This window comes from Ictidomys tridecemlineatus, chromosome 16, assembly GCF_052094955.1.
Source record: "Ictidomys tridecemlineatus isolate mIctTri1 chromosome 16, mIctTri1.hap1, whole genome shotgun sequence".
NCBI classification, from domain to species: Eukaryota; Metazoa; Chordata; class Mammalia; order Rodentia; family Sciuridae; genus Ictidomys; species Ictidomys tridecemlineatus.
The window spans coordinates 21,309,899-21,328,335 of record NC_135492.1 but is presented as its reverse complement, the minus strand read 5'-3'; the positions used below and the strand labels follow the sequence as shown (position 1 = coordinate 21,328,335).

Below are 18,437 nucleotides of genomic sequence, written 5' to 3'. Positions count from 1 at the left end.
GCTGAGGATATAGTGTATGATCCTCACAGGGACCATGGAGTCCAGGCGGGGCGTGGGGGAAGGAAGGGCCAGAGAAGGTGCTCAGATTTAGGAGCTTGAAGTACAATCCCAGTGATATTAACAGATTGTTTCTAGATAATCAGTGCTCTCATTTTCCATATAAATTCACCATCATGTCCCAGGATCTAATTCAATGCCTGACATTTTGAATCACTGGGATCTTTTAAATTGTTTAAATCTTCTAATAGCCATATTTAAAAGTAAAAAAGAAAAGCAGCTGAAATTAACATTAAGAATATATTTTATTTAATATAAGAGATCAAAAATATTATGATTTCAATATGTAACCAATTTCATCATTTCAATATGTAACCAAAATCATCAATATCAATAGTTTCTTTTTTATTGGTACTATCTTCAAAAGATGACATGCATTTTGCACAGACAAAACATCTCAGTAGGAGTAGCCACATTTTAAATGCTCAATAGCTTCACAAGGCCAATGGCTAACATATTGGATGACACCATTGTACATGGTCAGTGATTTTCCTTTGTAAAACTAACTGCATAAGCAGGCCAAGTTCCTTGCCTTCCAGGCATGTGTCTTTCAATTTAGGGCAGTTATGAGTTTCCTCAAAGTCACTTTTCTCATATGTAAAACAGAAACCATGATTGTAGCTCCTGGATAGGTTTGTCATGAGGATATAGTAGTCATGCAAAGCTGGGTTATGATAAACATTTGATAATCACAGCCCATTACCTGTCAAAACGTCTGTATTTCTGAACTTTGTTGTTTTCTGTGAAATTTACCTATTGTTCTAGTGATAGTATTTCTGGAACAGGAAGTAGGAACAAAAGCCGTAGTCCTGGTCCTGCTTCTGGGGCTCTGTAGCTGTGTGGCCTTGAATAAGCTGTTAAATTTCTCTGAATCTCATTTTCCTGATACTTGAAAATGCAAGTAATAGTTCCTCAAAGTAATCAAACTCTCTTGGAACATGAAAATCACTTACAAATGTAAAGTATTATCATTGTAGCAAACTCTAGAAACAATCTATTGGTTTCACTGGGACTCTAGTCCAATCTCCTAAATCTGAGCACCTTCTCTGGCCCTTTCTTCCCTTTTTCCTCATCCTGGACTCCATGGTCCCTGTGAGGATCACACACTATATCCTTACCTCCCACCTCTTTCTGATTCCTTGGACAAGTCCATATTTTGTTTTCTGTGACTCTAAAACCAAAAAGATCTAAAATGCAGGGCAATTTGATCCTGTTATTTGGTAGTGCAATGTAACGAATATCATCAATGGATATTTTGGATATTTTCTGTTTTACTTGCACTGTCTTCAAAAGCTGGAATTCATTTTGCATAGACAAAACATTCTCAATAGGAGTAGCCACATTAGAAATGCTCAATAGCTACACAAGGCTTGCATTTTGAAGTATCAGGAAAATGAGACTCAGAGAAGTTAAACAGTTTATTCAAAGCCACACAGCTCAAATTGCACTGCAAGCTGCCACCTGAACTGATATTATGCTATTTATTATCTATTGATCTTACTTAGTGTGGGCATTCATAGGTTTTGCTGCAGAAATATTATATTTTGATCGTGAGGAGCAACCCCAGAGTTTAATAGGTCTACCATGCAGGCTATGCATGCAAACAGCTTTCTACAATCTGAAAAAATTCTGAATTCAGTAATATCACTGGTTTGAGGGATTCATAAAAGACCCTGTTGTTCTTCAGCAGACCCCACTCCTGCCCAGTTTTGAATTTCTGCCCACTCTTACTGGGGCCTGAGCTGGTGACCTGGGATGAAAAAAGACACACAACATTGTATGAACTGAGCTCTCCTTAGAATCTGGAGTCTAACGCCCAGAGAGCCCTTGGTGCTACTGTGAACACTATTTCCAGGGTCCATTCACCCAGGCATCACCATGAATCTCAGTCTCTGTGTTTGATTGATTTCTGGCATCTCCTGTGGTGCTGAGCTGGAGGGACTACTCCTCTTAGGCCAATTCCTGTTATTTGCCCTTGAGCATTTCTTTCCTATGCAAACAAATCCACCCAAAGCCCACTTTTCCAACCAGCTTCTTTATTGGGGTCTTATCCTCAGGGCCACTAGTTTCCTACCCCAATCACCTTAGGGCCAGCACCAGAAAAATAAGCACAGCTCTCGCACTACAGAGATTATTCAAAGGAAATTCTAAGCCTGTTTCCCATGCTTTCCCTCTTCCTTCCCAAGAAAACCCTGGTAAAAGCTCTTGACAAATTTCTCCTCTTCTCTCTGCCTCTTGACTGGCCCTGGTATTTCTTCTGTGACCTCCTGTGGGTCTTCCCTGCCCTGTTCCCAGGGAACTGTGAGTGCCTTTCTTTCTTCATGAAAGTGGTTTCTGTGACTGCACGTCCTGCCATATATCATTAACACTGAGCCCAGAGCCCTTGAAACAACCCACCCACTCTCCTGTCTCCAAGACCTCCTCTGCCCAATGTACTCCCCACTAATGACCTTCCTGAGAAAATACAACTTGGAGGGTTTCCCAGGGCTTCATCCCATGCACGCCCTCCATCTGCAGCAGGACCATCTCTGCTGCATTCTTTCCTGTTCCTAAGGATGAGATAACTGGGCTCCTAACTATTTTTTTAATATTTATTTTTTTAGTTTTAGGTGGACACAATATCTTTAGTTTATATTGATGTGGTGCTTAGGATCGAACCTAGTGGCTCATGCTTGTTCAGTGAGCACTCTAACGCTGAGCCACAACCTCAGGCCCCCTTGTCTTCATGATTTCTTCAAAATTTCCCTTGCTACAAGCTCATTCTCATTGGTTTACGTGTAAGCTGTCATTTTCTCTATTAAGGCAAAAACTAGATCTGCTTGTCCTTATATCCCTATGGCTCCTTCTCCATTTCTCTCTCTTCCATTGTACTGAAACTTCTCAGTGGTCTCTTTGAAGTGCACCAATTCCTCTCCTTCTCCTCTCTCTCAAGCTCAGTGCAATTGGTTATATCACCAACACCACCAAAACTGCTCTTTTCATGGTCTCCAGGGCTTCCATATAGCTAACCTTCCCTCACACAACATCTGGGGCTTGATAAGGAACCAGCAAATCTCTTGACCTTGTAGGGCTCAGTCCTTGTATATCTTTTTTTCCTGTCAATGCTGATTCACTGGGTGATCTCATCGTCTTTCATGGCTTTAGATGTTGTCTTAAAGTGTGTGAATGGACAGATATAGACACAGGGACAGGGACAGGTATATCTTTGGCTCTGAATAGCATCTTAACTCCATACCCACTTGCCTACTAGACATTTCCACCAACTGTATAATATGCATTTAAAATTCAACAAATACAAAACCGGATTCATACTCTTATTGCAGAAACTCTTCCATACCCAATCTACTCTATCTCAATTAATGATACCTTCACCACCCAGGAACTCAAATAAAAGACAATTCACCATTATCCTAGATTCTTCTTCTCTCACACTTCACATCCATGTCAATCACAAATTCTGCCACCTTTGCTCTTGAAATGCACCCAGATTCCAAACATTCCTCATGAATTCCTCTACTATCCTTCTGGGGCAAGCCACTTCCAGTTCTCATTTGGATTTTTGCTAATATAATAACTGCTCCTGAAAAATTTCCCTCTCTGCTCTTTTACCTTTTAGCATTATATATTTAGCAGCCAGAGAAACCATTTTAAATATAAATAAATTGTTGTTGCTTCTCTACTCAAAATCCTATGGCGTTTTACTTACCTTTGTTCATGTAGAATTTTAAAGTGGGCTGATGTGCCAGATGCTAGTGACACCCTACCTTCATATCCCTTCTGCTGGGCTTAGAATTCACCTGCAGTTGTAGCCATCTCTTCCAGAATGCTGACAGCTCTCTACCTTCATTGGCCACATCTCTTTGATTCTTGACCTAAAGGCATTATCATCTTAGAACTTGCCCAGCTACTGCAAAAGGAACCCTGCCTGTGTAAGGAATTTGACATCCCAGGGGCAATCCTCAGCCAACCAAGAGCAGCCTGTGTCCAGTTGGGTTATTCTTTGGTGCATTTTACTTGGGTTCTCACAGGGACTTTGGTAGAATTGAGCCCATGTGTTCCCAAGGATCAGTTTCTGGGGTTCTGACTCTGGTGGCCAGCGTGTGCTGAAGTCTCCATGCTGTGGCTGGCTCTGGGATATGATACCATCTCAAGCTGACTTACCTCATCAAATCTTTGAAAGCAATCCATATATAATCTTTTCAACTTTTTTAGTGTGAGAATGGCTTTTCTTTGATATGGTCTCTGACTGATATAACACCACTGTGAAGTTGCTGGAGATGCAGGTGGTCAGAAAGCAGACTCACATTAAGTTCCTGTGAACATATCCATCCCCTGCTTAATAAGTGGGGAATCTTGTTCTAAGCAAAAGGTCCTAATGCATTAGCAGCTATGGATCAAGGCTCTGGAGTCAGACTTTGAGTTTGAATTCTGGTTCAACCACTTACTAGCTATGTGATTTGGGACAAGTACCAACTTCCCTAAACCTCAGTGTTCTAGTCTACAAAATAGAGATCAGGATAGCACCAAACCCAAAGAGGTTTACTGTAAAGATTAATGAGACAATTCATGGAATACATTAGTAAAATGTGTCTCATATGTAAGTGTTCAATAAACTTAGCTACTTTTCCTATACCTAATGGAATGGAGCTTGGTAGTTTATAAAGTGTATTTCAGGGATGAGGCAAATAATCTTGTTAGCTGGAGGAGGTTTCTGAGTACTAATTTTCCCAGCTCCTAAGACAGTACCAAGTCCATGCTGATGCTGGGAATTTCTTAATTACCTAATGTGGCTCAGGCTCTAAGATGGCACCAATTTTTTCCCCTCCTGGAATCTACACCTTCATGTTATTCTCCTTCCTTTGAAGCAAGACCTATGACATTTTAATGACAAAAATGTGGCAAAGGTGACGGGGTGCCAGTTCCAATCATGCTACTTTAGATGGCAGCTTCTGTCTGTCCTGTGTGCTCTCCCAGCTGTCTTTCTATAGTACACCGTTGGGTAGCCGTATGGCAAGGAACTGAGGCTGGCTCTGTCCAGCAACTCTCCCAGAACTGAGTCATCACTGAAGTGACCTGGAAGGGCATTCTTTCCCAGTGGAGTTGAGATAAGACCACAGCTCTATCTGTCTCCTTGACTGTCCCCTAGTGAGAGCCAAAGCAGAGCATTCAGTGAAGCTGAGCTGGAGTTCTGGTCCTCAGAATCAGTGAGATATGTAAGAAATTTGTGTTGTTTTTAGCTTCTAAGTTTGTGGCCATCTTGTTATGCTGAGGTACATAACTAAAAGGACTATGAAGTGGCTCTGTTCTTTTGCTTCCTTCTCTAGCACTGGGTGGCCCTCTCTGAGGTCCTGAGGGCAAAGACTCAGTTTCTACTCTCAAGCAAGTAGCAGTGGGGAAAGGCTGGCACTGAAACCACGGAGGATATCACAGAAACACAGAAATTTGGATGTCTGGCTGGGACACAGCCAAAGCCATAAGTAAAGGGTGGTCTGGAAGATGGGGGATTCAGGAAAGATGTGACCATGTGGTGGATTTTAGCGAAGTAATGGGAATCAGTGCTTTCTTGGCCAAAGGAACTGTGTTACCTAGGAAGAACATTATTAGTTAACAGCCTGGTGTGTCCAGGCAGGTGCAGGTCTTTATGGAGTAGAAGAGCACAGAATGTGTTGACATAGAAGGCATGCAGGTGGGGAGCAGGACCTCTGTGTAGACAGGGGTGGTGGCAGTGAGGTGGGCTAACCATCAAGGATTATGTGTTTGAAAGACAATTCTAAGACTTTAAACCATATATGATGTAGAAGAGAGACTAGAAGGTTTAAAGAGTGAAGCAACATAATTGAATTTCTGTTTTTTAAAGACACTATGTCATTGTAAGGGATGAACCAGAAGGGTAGAACCTAGAGTCAAAGGGACCAGCTGGGAGACTAGTCAGGAAACAAGTGTGTCCATAAGATGACCATGGAGAAACAGCAAGATAGAAGCCATGTGTCACCATCACAATGCGGGTGGAGGGTCAAGGTTGACTCTGAGACATCTAGGACTAGGGTCCTGCATGGGGTTGGGGGGAGGAGCAGGGTTGTACAGAGTAAGAAAGGAGGTTAGTGGGTGGGCTCCTTGGGCCATGACATTCATTATTGGAAAGAGACCATAAATCTTTCTGCTGATGAGAGGAACTGGGACCAGGGCTGGGAGAATCTCTCTAGTCTCTATGGGAAGGGAGCTGCTCATCTGAAGGGGAAAGCCCAAACAAAGCATCCTAAAGATGGTGCTGGTGTTGGGAGGCAAAGGTCAGAGGAAGCATGAAGTTTCAGACCATTGATATAGGAAGAGAGTTCCTCCCTGCTACGGGATCTCCTATTCTTAAGAAAAGAAAGATTCAGGATCTCTAATGCACCTTGAAGCCCCCATCTCCCTAGATTGTTCTCTTTCACCTTTTCTTCCCTCTAAGCATACTAGCCTCCTTTCATTCCCAGGGATGCCCCCTGCTTCCCTGGGGTGTAACTACCATTTAATTATCCTGCCCACCCCCAATGGATGCCATGACGACAAGAATGTCAAGTAGCAGCTTTCCTTTAAACAGAACCGACTTTGTCCTACACCCCTATTCCCAGTGTCTGACAGGCCTCTCTTCCTTTTTCACAGTGGCTTTGCAAAATCACACTTAAATATTTCATTCAGTACCCATTTCCTCTAATAATCCTTCTCTGTTACCTCTCGTATGAGCTAGGAACTCTCTTTGTGTTTCTATAGTACTCTTGATTTGTCTCCACCATCACACTTCTCAGAGAATTGAAATGATCTCAGGCCAATATATTTCTACCATTAAATTGTTAAAAACAGGCACCTCCCAAGGTTGGCACATGGTAGCCATTCAATCAACATGTCTTCAGTAAATAACCAATGTTTCTTGAACTGAAATGAATTGTTTTGATAGGAAAAAGCAAGGATTACAATCAACATCCAAATATTCAAGGAGACAGAGTTGAAAAACTGGCCTATGAAGGTATCATATTCCCAATGGGTCCCATTCATAATGGAGAAATGTATGGATGCATTTGAAGTGTACATCACTAATGGGGAACTAGCTTTTGCCAACAGTTTGCAATTAAATTTATACCACATATATATTTTTAACTCCCATGGCACTCAGGAGAACTTTCTGGCTTCCTGATGCCTACACTTTGCATAGGGCTGGAGGAGTAGTGCCTACACTTTGTTACATCTTGCCACCATTTACTACTAACCAGTAAAAATATGAGATCAATGGTGACATTCTTGTCATGAGCAAAGCTATAGGTTTAACGCATTTCCTCACACTCTCAGGAAGTCTATATTTCCTAGCACTCCTTGTGGGGTTGTCATGGAATGAGTTTGGCCAATGAGAATCTGAATAGAAATGAGAATCACTGTGATTCCAAGGCAGAAATTGTTATGGATTTTCCACATTCCTCCATCTCTGTGCCTAGAAGTAAAGGACTCCAACATGTCAGATCCCATGGAAATAGCCTACATCTTTGCAATACTCTTTCACACTGAGACAAACTACACTGGTTTGTGATTTGATCAAGAAATAAATCTTTGTTGTGTTAGATCACTGATGTTTATAGGTCTTTCTATTGCAGCAATCAGAGTTGTTTATTATAAATAATACAATCTCACAGAGCTGTTTTGAAGTAAATAACATTCCTCTACATAACCGTTGAAATGTCTATTTATTAATAACTGGTACAGTGTTTATTTTTAGATAGAACATAAAAAATCAGGTAAGAATTGTTTGCATAATATTTATATTTATATGGAAATCAACTTATTAAAGTTGTTCAAATATTGGACAGAGCCAGAATATAAATTACACATACAGTTTAAAAATTACAGGAAATCATATTATATGGAGCACTAAAGGCCACTTGTGGAATAGTTGTGTTCCCTTGTGAGCCAGAACGTGAAGAGAGCCTATTCATAGCACGGAAGAGACAAGTCCAGGGAGCAAGGCATCAGAATTCTATGCCAGAAGAAGGGGGTAAAAGAAGAAAATGACGCAAATCAAATACAATGGGTTTGCATCATTGGAAACCTCAATTTTTCTTTGATGACTGATGTTTTTCATCCCTGCTACATAGAAAAAGTTGGGGGGAAATAATCCTATCTCATCTGAAGCAAAGTAGAGATCATTTTTTTCTTTAAGTCTAGGAAGGGTCAACAGATGTGATGAGGTTCATCTGTCTTTCTTAGGGATTTTCCAGAATAAGGCAGAGCCTACTTTACCTCTCTATCAGCAAATGACTGAGGCTAGACAGAAAGGCTGCCCAAAATTTTGGAACTTGGCCCACAGCTGGGTTTCCAATTTTCAGGGAAACACTGGAGAGTAAAGCTGATTCTCTCTTCCTTGGAAATGTATTCAGAGGGGTAAAGAAGGGTGCCATTGGCAGATCTGGTTGGCTTCCATGCAGAACCTTGATCTTTTCATATTGTGAAAGAAAGAGTCACAACTGTTCGGAGCTTTTGGCCTCCAGAGAATGTTTTTAAAGACTAGCCTGTTTCTACAGGAATCCAAAGCCCTGAAATAAAGGTGCAGTTTAGAGACAAAAGACCAGCATTGGAGTCAACAGAGACTTAGAGACATTTGAACTCCCTCCATTAAAAACAATGACAGAAGAACTTTGGGGACAGAGAATAAAGGGCACTTGTGGGATTAGCTGCAGCCACCAAACCCAAAGAGCTAATGGATTCCATCATGAACCAGGTGAATAACTTATGTGGCCTTAGTTTCTGCCATTGACAGCTGGATTGTGAAATCAAAGGACTGAATAGTCCTGGCATCCCTGCTCTCCCCAGGGGAGTCTGTGGGTCTGTGATCATTTTACTGTAAAGCTTACCAGACAGAGGAAAGCAAGGCCTCATGGGGAGACACAGGGCCTGACTTGTGAACATTTATATGACACAGAAGTCTTGGAATGCAGGTGAGGGCAGAATTTGAGTGGGAGAACCATGAGATTTGATTACAATCTCAGCACTTCCTCCTATAATATTTGAATTTTGGCAAGGTCATTTCTGTTTCCCTCCCATTTTTAGTTTCCTCATCTCTGAGACTGAGAGAGGAATGTCTCCCTCATGGGCTTGGGATGAGGATGGCATGGTCCATAGAGAAAAACTGTGTTTTCTGATATTCATGAAAAGAACTTAGGTTAAGCTTCTCTCTCTTTCTTTGACCTCAGTCTTATGGGAAGAGAAACAGAAGGGAACACTGAAGTTAAATAAAACATTCTGTCATTTTTCATTACTCTTAGGCTTCAAATTTCAGTCTTTTTGACAAGTAAAAAAGCAATTACAAATACATTCCTAAACAGTAGGCCAGGTTTTGATGGATTGTTAGCTATTCTAAGATTATTCTCATAAAGTCACCATTTTGACTGTTAAGATCTAGTAATTCTTTTTTTCCTGAAACTTATGTTAATCCCAGAACAGTTCTATTGGGAAGAACAAGCCTTGGGTACAATTATAATTTTTCAATTACTGCCATCCAAGAACTTGACCACCTTTCTCCTTGATTCTCTTAGTAGCATTTGGTTAAGCCTGATGCAGGAGAGCCAAACTCCTTCCATGGAGTTTAAGAGTAACCAAACATGGTTACTCTTTATCAAAATGCAGAAAGCCTAGATCGGTCCCAAGTACAACCCAAGTGGAAACCAACTACAGAGATCTTTATGAGAGTCAATAAAGTCCTGGTGATTTCTTAAAATAATACCCTACTTACACAAACATAAAATGTCTTAAGTTGGATCCCATTTTCTTTTTGTAGCTTTTGATGAAGGCCCTAGAATACCTGGTTAGGATCTGGTGAACATGGGGGTTCTCTGGAACAAGGTATGAGGAACCAGGTTGTGTTCAGATGAGACCAGATCCCAGTAGAGAGGGACACCTTTGGTAGAACTGGCAATTTGGGGTAATATAGATCCCCAAATAAATCATATCTCATTGTCTTAAATAAAACCCATAGAAAAATCAATTTTCTCGTCCTATAGAAAGAGGTACAAGCTGAGTTGTGACTCTGGGGCTGAAATGAGTTCAAGCTGGGCCAAATGGATGAACCAGTTCAAGTTTGTCAGGATGAAGAGGAACAAAGCGGGAATAGCCAAATAAGTGGCCAAGGATTGCTCTTTATATTTTCTCAACTACACCTAGCAGCAGAAGGCCTTTGGAAGATAGAAGGAGTTTTTAAGGAGGAACATATTCATCTTTAAATACATGGGAACATCGATCATATTTCAGAGATTGGAAGAAGTCTCAGGAAGTATGTCTGGTTTAGGACTTTATTGAGTGGGCCAGGAAATTTTCATTCATTTTCTGGGCTCCACAGTCACACTTCTTTGTCTCCAACATCTGGAACAGGATTCAAGAGACTTGCATTCTAGGTTCAATCTGCTACTCCATCCCTTATTCAATCAGAAACCTGGTGTGATTCCCCACACTCTGAGCCTCTGCTTTCCCATCTAAAAAGAGAGGTAGTTTTTCTGGATGGTCAGGTTTCCCCATGCTCTGAGTATCTCAGAATTTATGAAATTTTGTCTCCATGCATCTATATAATAAGTCAAAGCCAGTCACAATTTTCCTACAGGGGTGCCGAAGCTGAGGCTGATAAAGTCTGGGAAAAAGTCCCCAGGAAGCATTTGACATACTTTAACTTTCTTCTGGAAGTTTCCCAACTTGCTGCTAGAGTGAGTCTGACAGCCATCACGTCTTGTACCAGGAGTCCTTTCACATTTAATCATATCTCTTTGACTTTACTTCCTGTAAACCCTCTTTTGAGAGAACGGTACAGCAACTGGGTCTAGGGGAATGTCAGTGGGATCAAACTTTTCTCCTCTCTTCATCCTGACATTCCTTCTCTTCTGCATTTTGTTGAAGAGTAACCATGTTTGGTTATAGAGTGGTACTTATATAAAAAGTAATTGTAACAGGGTCTGATTTTGTCATGCAATGATTGGGATAATATCTCCAGCATCATTTTTTCCTGAAAAAAAATTCTGGTGTAAAATTAGAAGTCATAAGTAACATCAAAGAATTAGACAAATTATTTACACGTACTGTTTAAAAGAACCTGAATAACAGTTCCACACATGGTTCTGTCACTGTACTAGGGGTTTTTCATATAGACTGATTGCCTTATTTGCAATTGACAAAATAAGACAAATAATAATTGATGTTAAATACTTTTGAATATTCTAAAACACAAAGTTTCATTCAGGTCAGCTCTATAACCTTCTTATCTCTTTGAATTACTATTACTAGTTCCCAAAACCTTGAAAACTATGCAGATTGCCTATCTTCTAACCTGTTCTAACCTGAGTCTCTATAAAGTTCTACCTGCTACCTTGTATAGAGGGCAATTAGTTCAGTTTTAAATGGTAAAAAAGCAGTAACAAAAGAATGTTGGGTTAATTTGGATGTGAAGAAAAGATACTCTTTTTAAAACTTCATTCTGAAATGAGTGAATTTTCAAGAACAAGTAAAGGCAAATTCCTAAGAATTTTCAGAAGGATTTTCCTAACTCCTTTCGTAAGGATTTTTGGAAAGCAAAGAAAATCTTTGTAATCCTAGGTGCCTTGAAAAACTATTCATGGAGACCAAAGGGCAGCTACATGCATCTGCTGGAGAAGCACAGGGTTGGGGAATCAGAGGTGTGTCAGCAGCACTCTTGGAAGTGTAGGTGATTTCCAAAGATCTGGACAAATTTCTTCTCTTGCTCCTAAAGACTTTGACCTGCCAGTTCCCATAGACTATGTGACCCCATTCTATTCAAAGGATAGGGCCATGACCATAGTCTCTCTTGGTAGCATGGTAAAAACCAAGTAGCTCAGCTTCTTGCCTGGCCTCCATCTAGGCAAGGATTTAGAGAGGAGGGAGAAGCTGGCTTCTTCAGATGCCACCTTCTTGTACAGCTTAACTGGAGCTATAAAGTCCAAAACAGAAATCCAGACTCCCATTCAGCCCACTCAGCTGAATCTCATTTTGTTTAACATTTGTAAAGTTAATTTATTTTATTAATTTTGATCTTTGAACCAAGATTGGTTCATGCAATCTTGATGCAAGGTCTGTGCTCTCACTTTCTTCCTAGTTGAACTTTCAACCATTTCAAGATGGGAAGCATTCTTCATGCCACAGAGTTGTCTGTGGCAGTTAAATCAGATATTTTCCATTCTTCTTAAACAGTTTTAAGGGACTTCTGACATTCGAGGCCCCCAGATTCCTAACTTCCTCATGGCAAAAACTGTGGCTTTCTAATCTCCAAATTTTGATTACACAGTTCCTGGCATAGAGTGGTGCTTAATAAATTTTGTCAAATGAATAAACAAATGATTTTTTTCTTTATTACACTCTCATTTCAGTAGCATAGAAATATAAAAATAGTTTTGGCAAATCATGAGTGGATTCTGTTATGTTAGTTTTCTATAGCTAATTACTCTTTCAACTCAAAGTACAAAGTGCCTGAATCGGATAGACATAGATTTGTAACTGTTGTCTAATAGTTTGCGTTGACCTCTATAGTTTGGGGTTTTCCTGTTTGGGTTTTTGTTGTTGTTGTTTGGTAGTGGTGGTAGTGGTTTGTTTTTAATGAAAACTAGAGCTTACTAATATCAGTGTCATATCTAATAACTCTGAAGTCTCAGTTCTGAGAATGAATACAGTCATTGAAAAGATTTTTCTCAATTTAGTGTTACTCTCTTTGTCTCCCAGTTTTAAAAAAATATATATATCTTTTTGTGCTTGCTTGTGTGCTAATGTTTGATAGTCAAACTCATGCTTCATCTAAAGTGTTTGTTCTCACCCCCATAGAATCTCATTTTGTTTAACATTTGTAAAGTTAATTTATTTCATTCATTTTGATCTTCCTAAAATTTGGCCTCTTTAAAAATTTGTGTGCATGCATGGGTGTGTGATGTGGGGGGATTGAACCAAGGACTTCATGAACAGTTATGCATGTCCTATCAGTGAACTTAATCCCCGGTTCCAAATTATTTGCTTACTTGTACTTATTGAATTTACTCTTTTTGTTGTTGTTCTGAAGATTAAGCTTGGGATATCAACCTGCTGCGCAGGTGCTTTACACTCTTAGTCTCACATCTTACCTTTTTTATACATCATATAACACAAAGAGGACAAATAAAATGAGATCATAGTTTTACTTGAGAAGATCATTCCTAGTTTTATGATGTAATTAATTCGTCACTACTTCAAGTGATTTGGCCCAAACCCATGTGATCCTGGAAAATTGGAAATTCATTGGTGCATATAATAATCTTGGGGCATATTATTAGCCAATTCTTGTGGGTAATTCTTTTGTCCAACAGAAGGACCTTTGTGGAAGCACACTGTTTCTCTCCATCACTTAAATATTCCATATTGGTCCTTAAACTCCTGATTCCTCAATACCAGCTCTGTTGTAATGTAGTCTGTGGGCACACAACTTGAACTGGTTTGGTTTGATTTTCTAGAATGTATTTTTTGGGGGACAAAAAGGAATATCAAACCAGAATTATTGAAGAAGATCAATTTTCTTCTTTATTTTTGTTTTCTTAGATGGGAAAAACAGTTTTAAGATTCTTATTATTAATTCATGAAATGGATATTTTTCTGTGTCCACACTGATAGCTAATAAGAAAACTTACTAGATGTTGGTGACATATGGCAATCAACAAAAAATCAGTTCTTGGACTTAGGAGCCCATGCAGAAGCTAGACTGCCTAGCCTTGGTTTGGGAAATGATACAAGTTCCAATTCTCAGTAGGGTACTAAAAGAACATTAAGACGGTTTCCCTAATTTTAACTTAGAAAAGATAATTCCTGCATACCCTTTCTAACTTTGAGTCCATGGTAAATATTTCCCACTTAGAGCTAAAAAGATTTCACTCTTTTGACTGAGAACTCTATCAAATTCTTGAAAAACATATCTGCTTATAATATATTGATGTTAATAGATTCTGCAGGAATATTGACATATTAGAAGAATAATTTGTGCATATGTGGAGAATTTGATTCATTCTCCATCTCTTTTTTTTTTCTTTCAATAACTCAAATACATAAAGACCAGCAGAGTTACTTGTAAGATGGTAGGTAGCACAGTCAGTTCTGGCAAAAGATTCCAGGAGGATGAGAATGAAGAGCTAAACCCTTAGGAAGGAGCATAAAGTTTCTTAAGTTTTGGCCCCGGTGGCATTACTGAAGCCATGTTGAAGAGAGTGGAAGAAGGGATGAAATGGTCCATACACTTTGCCTCCCAGAATGCCATGAAGCCCAGTGGAAAGCCACAGGGGAGGGCTCCATGTCTTATGTGTGTGATCATTCTTGTGTTCTTCCTGCCTGCCTCAATTTCAAGGTCAATACCAATCCATTCATGGGACACTCCATGTACAACTCCCTTCTACCATTCACAGTGTCTGCCTTTGTTCAGGCTTTTGTTTTAAGTGCTTAAAGTCAGGAGCCAAGATTTAAGCACTACTATATTTTTAACCTTTTTTACATGACCCATTGGCATGTGGGTTGAAAGAAACCAACCTCTAAGCAATTTCTTTCCAACTCAGGGCAGGGTACCTGGATGAGGTCTTCATGAAACCATCAACCAAATGTCTGCCATAGCAACTATGGCTCCTGTCAAGGAGGAGAACTTTGGTAGCGGTTGCTTGTAGACATTGGTTTAGGTCATTTCCATTATCTTGGTGGTCACCATGGCAACTACCCACACAACCAATGCTTAGATGGGTGAGCAGAGTAAGACAATAGATACTATGGATGGTCCTTTAGCTACTGTAGCCCATGCCTAACAGAAGCCTTTTCTATCAGTCTTTGAGAGAGTTGCAACATCCTGTAGAGGCCACAGGTGATTTGTGCTAAATATTAATGCCTTTACAATAGTGCTCTTCAGGCCATATGCTTACCCTCAGTGAGTCATGGCTATGTGCAGTTCTAGTTTTTTCACTCAAAAAGTCTGTAGGAGTAAAATTGGATGGTTCTGGAGATTTTGCCTACTTACTTAATAATATATCAAGCTTGTTTGTATAATTTTTTTCTGGATCCCAAATGAAATATATTGAGTAAGCATATTTTGCAATAAAAGCAGACAGCCTCTTCCCCTGGATAAACTATGGCAATTGCTTCCCATATGACACAGAGTACTGGTGTCTTGGCATGATTTCTGGGTCCTAATGAGAGAGAGGAGGGAAGAGTCCAGGGTAGGGAGAGAGTCAGCAGATGGGGCTTTGAGTCCTGGTTCTCCATGGGACAATAGAGTGACCCCAGCCATGTCATTATACCTGAGCTTAAAATTTCTCATTTTTAAAAAGAATTCTTTAGAAAATATAATTACTGCATCCACTCTTAATTGTAATTTTTGCTTTGGATATGGATAAGAATGTGAATTAGAACCTTATTTTGAAGATACTGAACTTAGCTCCTACCTAGAGGGGCACTTCACTTCTGGCAAATTTCATTATCTTTGCCTACATAATTTTGGAACTACTTTAGTTTGTGTGTTTGTGTCTGTCAGGTGTTTATGTGCTGTGCTGTGTGTGTGTGTGTGTGTGTGTGTGTGTGTGTGATGTGATTTTCCCCCTCTGATTTGTAACACATGTGAAATTCTATACTTGGGGTCACCAACACCTTTTTACAGATGAGGAAAGAGGCAGACCAAAGGAGGTCCCTTTGAGAGCTTTGAAATGATTTTGTGGACTTTCTCTTAACATAAACATTTCTAAAATTCTTGGTTTGGGAGATTTGATGACTATCTTTCTTTGTGTCTGCTCAGTAGGAAGCTTCTTGGCATGCCATGTGTTTTTATGGAGATAATTATTTTCTTGTTTTAGAAAACTGTTAATTACCAGAGTATTTTACACAAAAAGTAAATTCTATTCTCTACTTACCAAAATAAAACCCAAGTCAGCCAACCAAACCAACAAACAGCTAGGCTTATCAGTAATTTTTCCCGGTACTGGTCCAGTCATGATTAAAAGGAAGAACAGCAGGGCCTTCTTAGAGAAACAAAAAAATGTAAATATAAAAAAAGCTTGAAAATTTTGATTTAAATTAAGTTTACATAAAAAAGGTATCCCCTGGTTCAATTCCCCAAACACAGAGCAAACCTTAAAAAATCAGCAAAAATGATGCTAAACTGTAAAATAAAAAAATGAAGAACAAATATAAATAAGGAATTTAGGAAACAGAAAATAAAAATTGTTGGAGAAACATGCAAAGATAGTCAACCTCACCAATAACTGGGGAAATGAAAATTAAGGCAATGAGAGATGCCTTACTTCACCACTGGATTTGCAAAACTTAGTGGTGCAAGGGGAGAGGCTCTCTCGCCCCCAGATGGTGGCTGAGTGCAAAGCTGAGCCTGTGCAAAGAGCCTTGTAATGTCACTATAGAAATTAACATGCATATTTCCTTTACCAGGCAAAATTTGCTTCTACATTCTGATCTTTTAAAAACACTCATTTGTGTGTACAAATAAATAGGTACAGGGACCTTCCTTATTTATAAACAGTAAAAACCAAGAACATTTATGCTTCACCTCTCCTGGGTAATACTGTTTCACCACTTGGGAAGGGAGTTTGCTCTTATTTCTACACGTAAAACACCTTTCTAAGTACCTTCAAGACTTATCAAATTGCAGAATGAGTGACCCATTTGTCAGACAATTTCAGAAGCTGACAATGCAGAGAACTTCTATGATGGCAACGAGAACAGCAGACCCCCAACATGGGAACAGATAAAAAAAGTTGACTCAAGAAGCTGAAAAAACCCTCCAAAAGGCAAATCAGCCTTTAAATCCTGTTAATCTTTTATTAGCAATGCTTGCAATTATTAATTGCCAGGTTAGTATAGTTTCTGCTCATTCTTTTGCTTATTGGGCCTCTGTTCCTAACACTCCTTTGGTGCACAGTATTTCCTGGGGAAAACCTGAAGTTCGTGTGTGTACTAATAATACTAATTTTCCCCCCTCATGTATGTGGGGGAATTAAAAATATTCCATTCTATAAAAATCTGTATAATATTTATAATATAACTGTAGCTGTTGAAGGAGTCCCATTGTGTATAGGGGCTCATTTTTTCTGTTTGCCTCTTATAGCACATAACAACTCTCTTTCTTTTAATACTTGGGGAGTTAATTATCGTAGTTATTATACTGCTGTTTTTACTGTCATGATATCTTCCCGAGGATTTAATACCTCTAGTATGTATGTTAATCCATCATGGCTATCGTCTAAAGAATGTTTTGTCAGAACTCATCTTCCTTTATGTTCAGCTAAATATTCTGAAACATTTTTAACTCATTTAAAGTGAAAAAAATGTCATCATCATCACCCTAATACAGTAGTCAAATATCAAATTATCAATATAGTTGATTGGAGTCCTGATCATTCTGAATTTATAGAAAGTTGGTCAAATCGTACTTTAAGACAGCATTGACATAATGGGACAATAAATGCTTGGGGTAATGAGACAATTAAAATGCAACATTATGCTTTGGTCTCTCCAATATTACAGCATATAAGGTTTTCCAATATTCAAGGGGATATATAGAAATTATGGGCAGTATCTGGGAAACTCACTGTATGGACTGGAAATTTCACGTTAGATGTATCCCGTTCCTCTCCTTTTGAAGTACATCTACATAATAATCTGATTTATTTTGCTTCTGCATGTGTTAAATTCCCTTATTCTCTTATGATTGGAAACTGGAAATGGAATGTAACTCAATGTGTAAATAGAACTAATTGGGAATTAATAGAAATTAATAATTATTCTTTAGTTATTGTTAAGGCTGGCACAAAATTGAGGGTGCCTTTTAATTTGACTCATCCTTGCTCTGATTCATTGTCTGTTACTCATTTGTACAATGCTGTTCAAGTTTTGTTACATTGCTCTCTACAATTAATAGGAATAGTTATAGCTTCATTCCTTGCAGTTGCTTCTGTAACTGCCACTGCTGCGATAGCTAGTGTTGCTTTGCATCAAGACATTCAAACTGCGAATTTCATGAAAACATGGCATCAAGATGCTCATTTAATATGGCAACAACAAAAGGACTTAAACTCTCAATTGGCTACAGATGTGATCAACATACTGTTTCCTGGCTTGGCGATCAAGTTACTATCTTGGCTACCAGAAATGTTCTGAAGTGTGACTGGAATTCTTCTCATATTTGTGTGACTCCTGTGCCATAGAATACCAGTGGTTTCTGGGAAACTGTTAAAAGACAGTTAAATGGACATCAAAACTTAACTTTAGAAATTATAAATTTGGAAAAAACTATTATGGACACCTTTAGTAAGACATTACCTGAACTAACAGGATCTGACATTTTACAAAAATTGTCTTCAAGT

At 39.2% G+C, this 18,437-nt stretch overlaps 1 pseudogene; it reads right to left on the bottom strand.

The window, feature by feature from the left end:
* LOC144371246 (uncharacterized) overlaps positions 1-18,437 on the bottom strand; it is a 213,824-nt pseudogene that overhangs the window by 159,859 nt on the left and 35,528 nt on the right.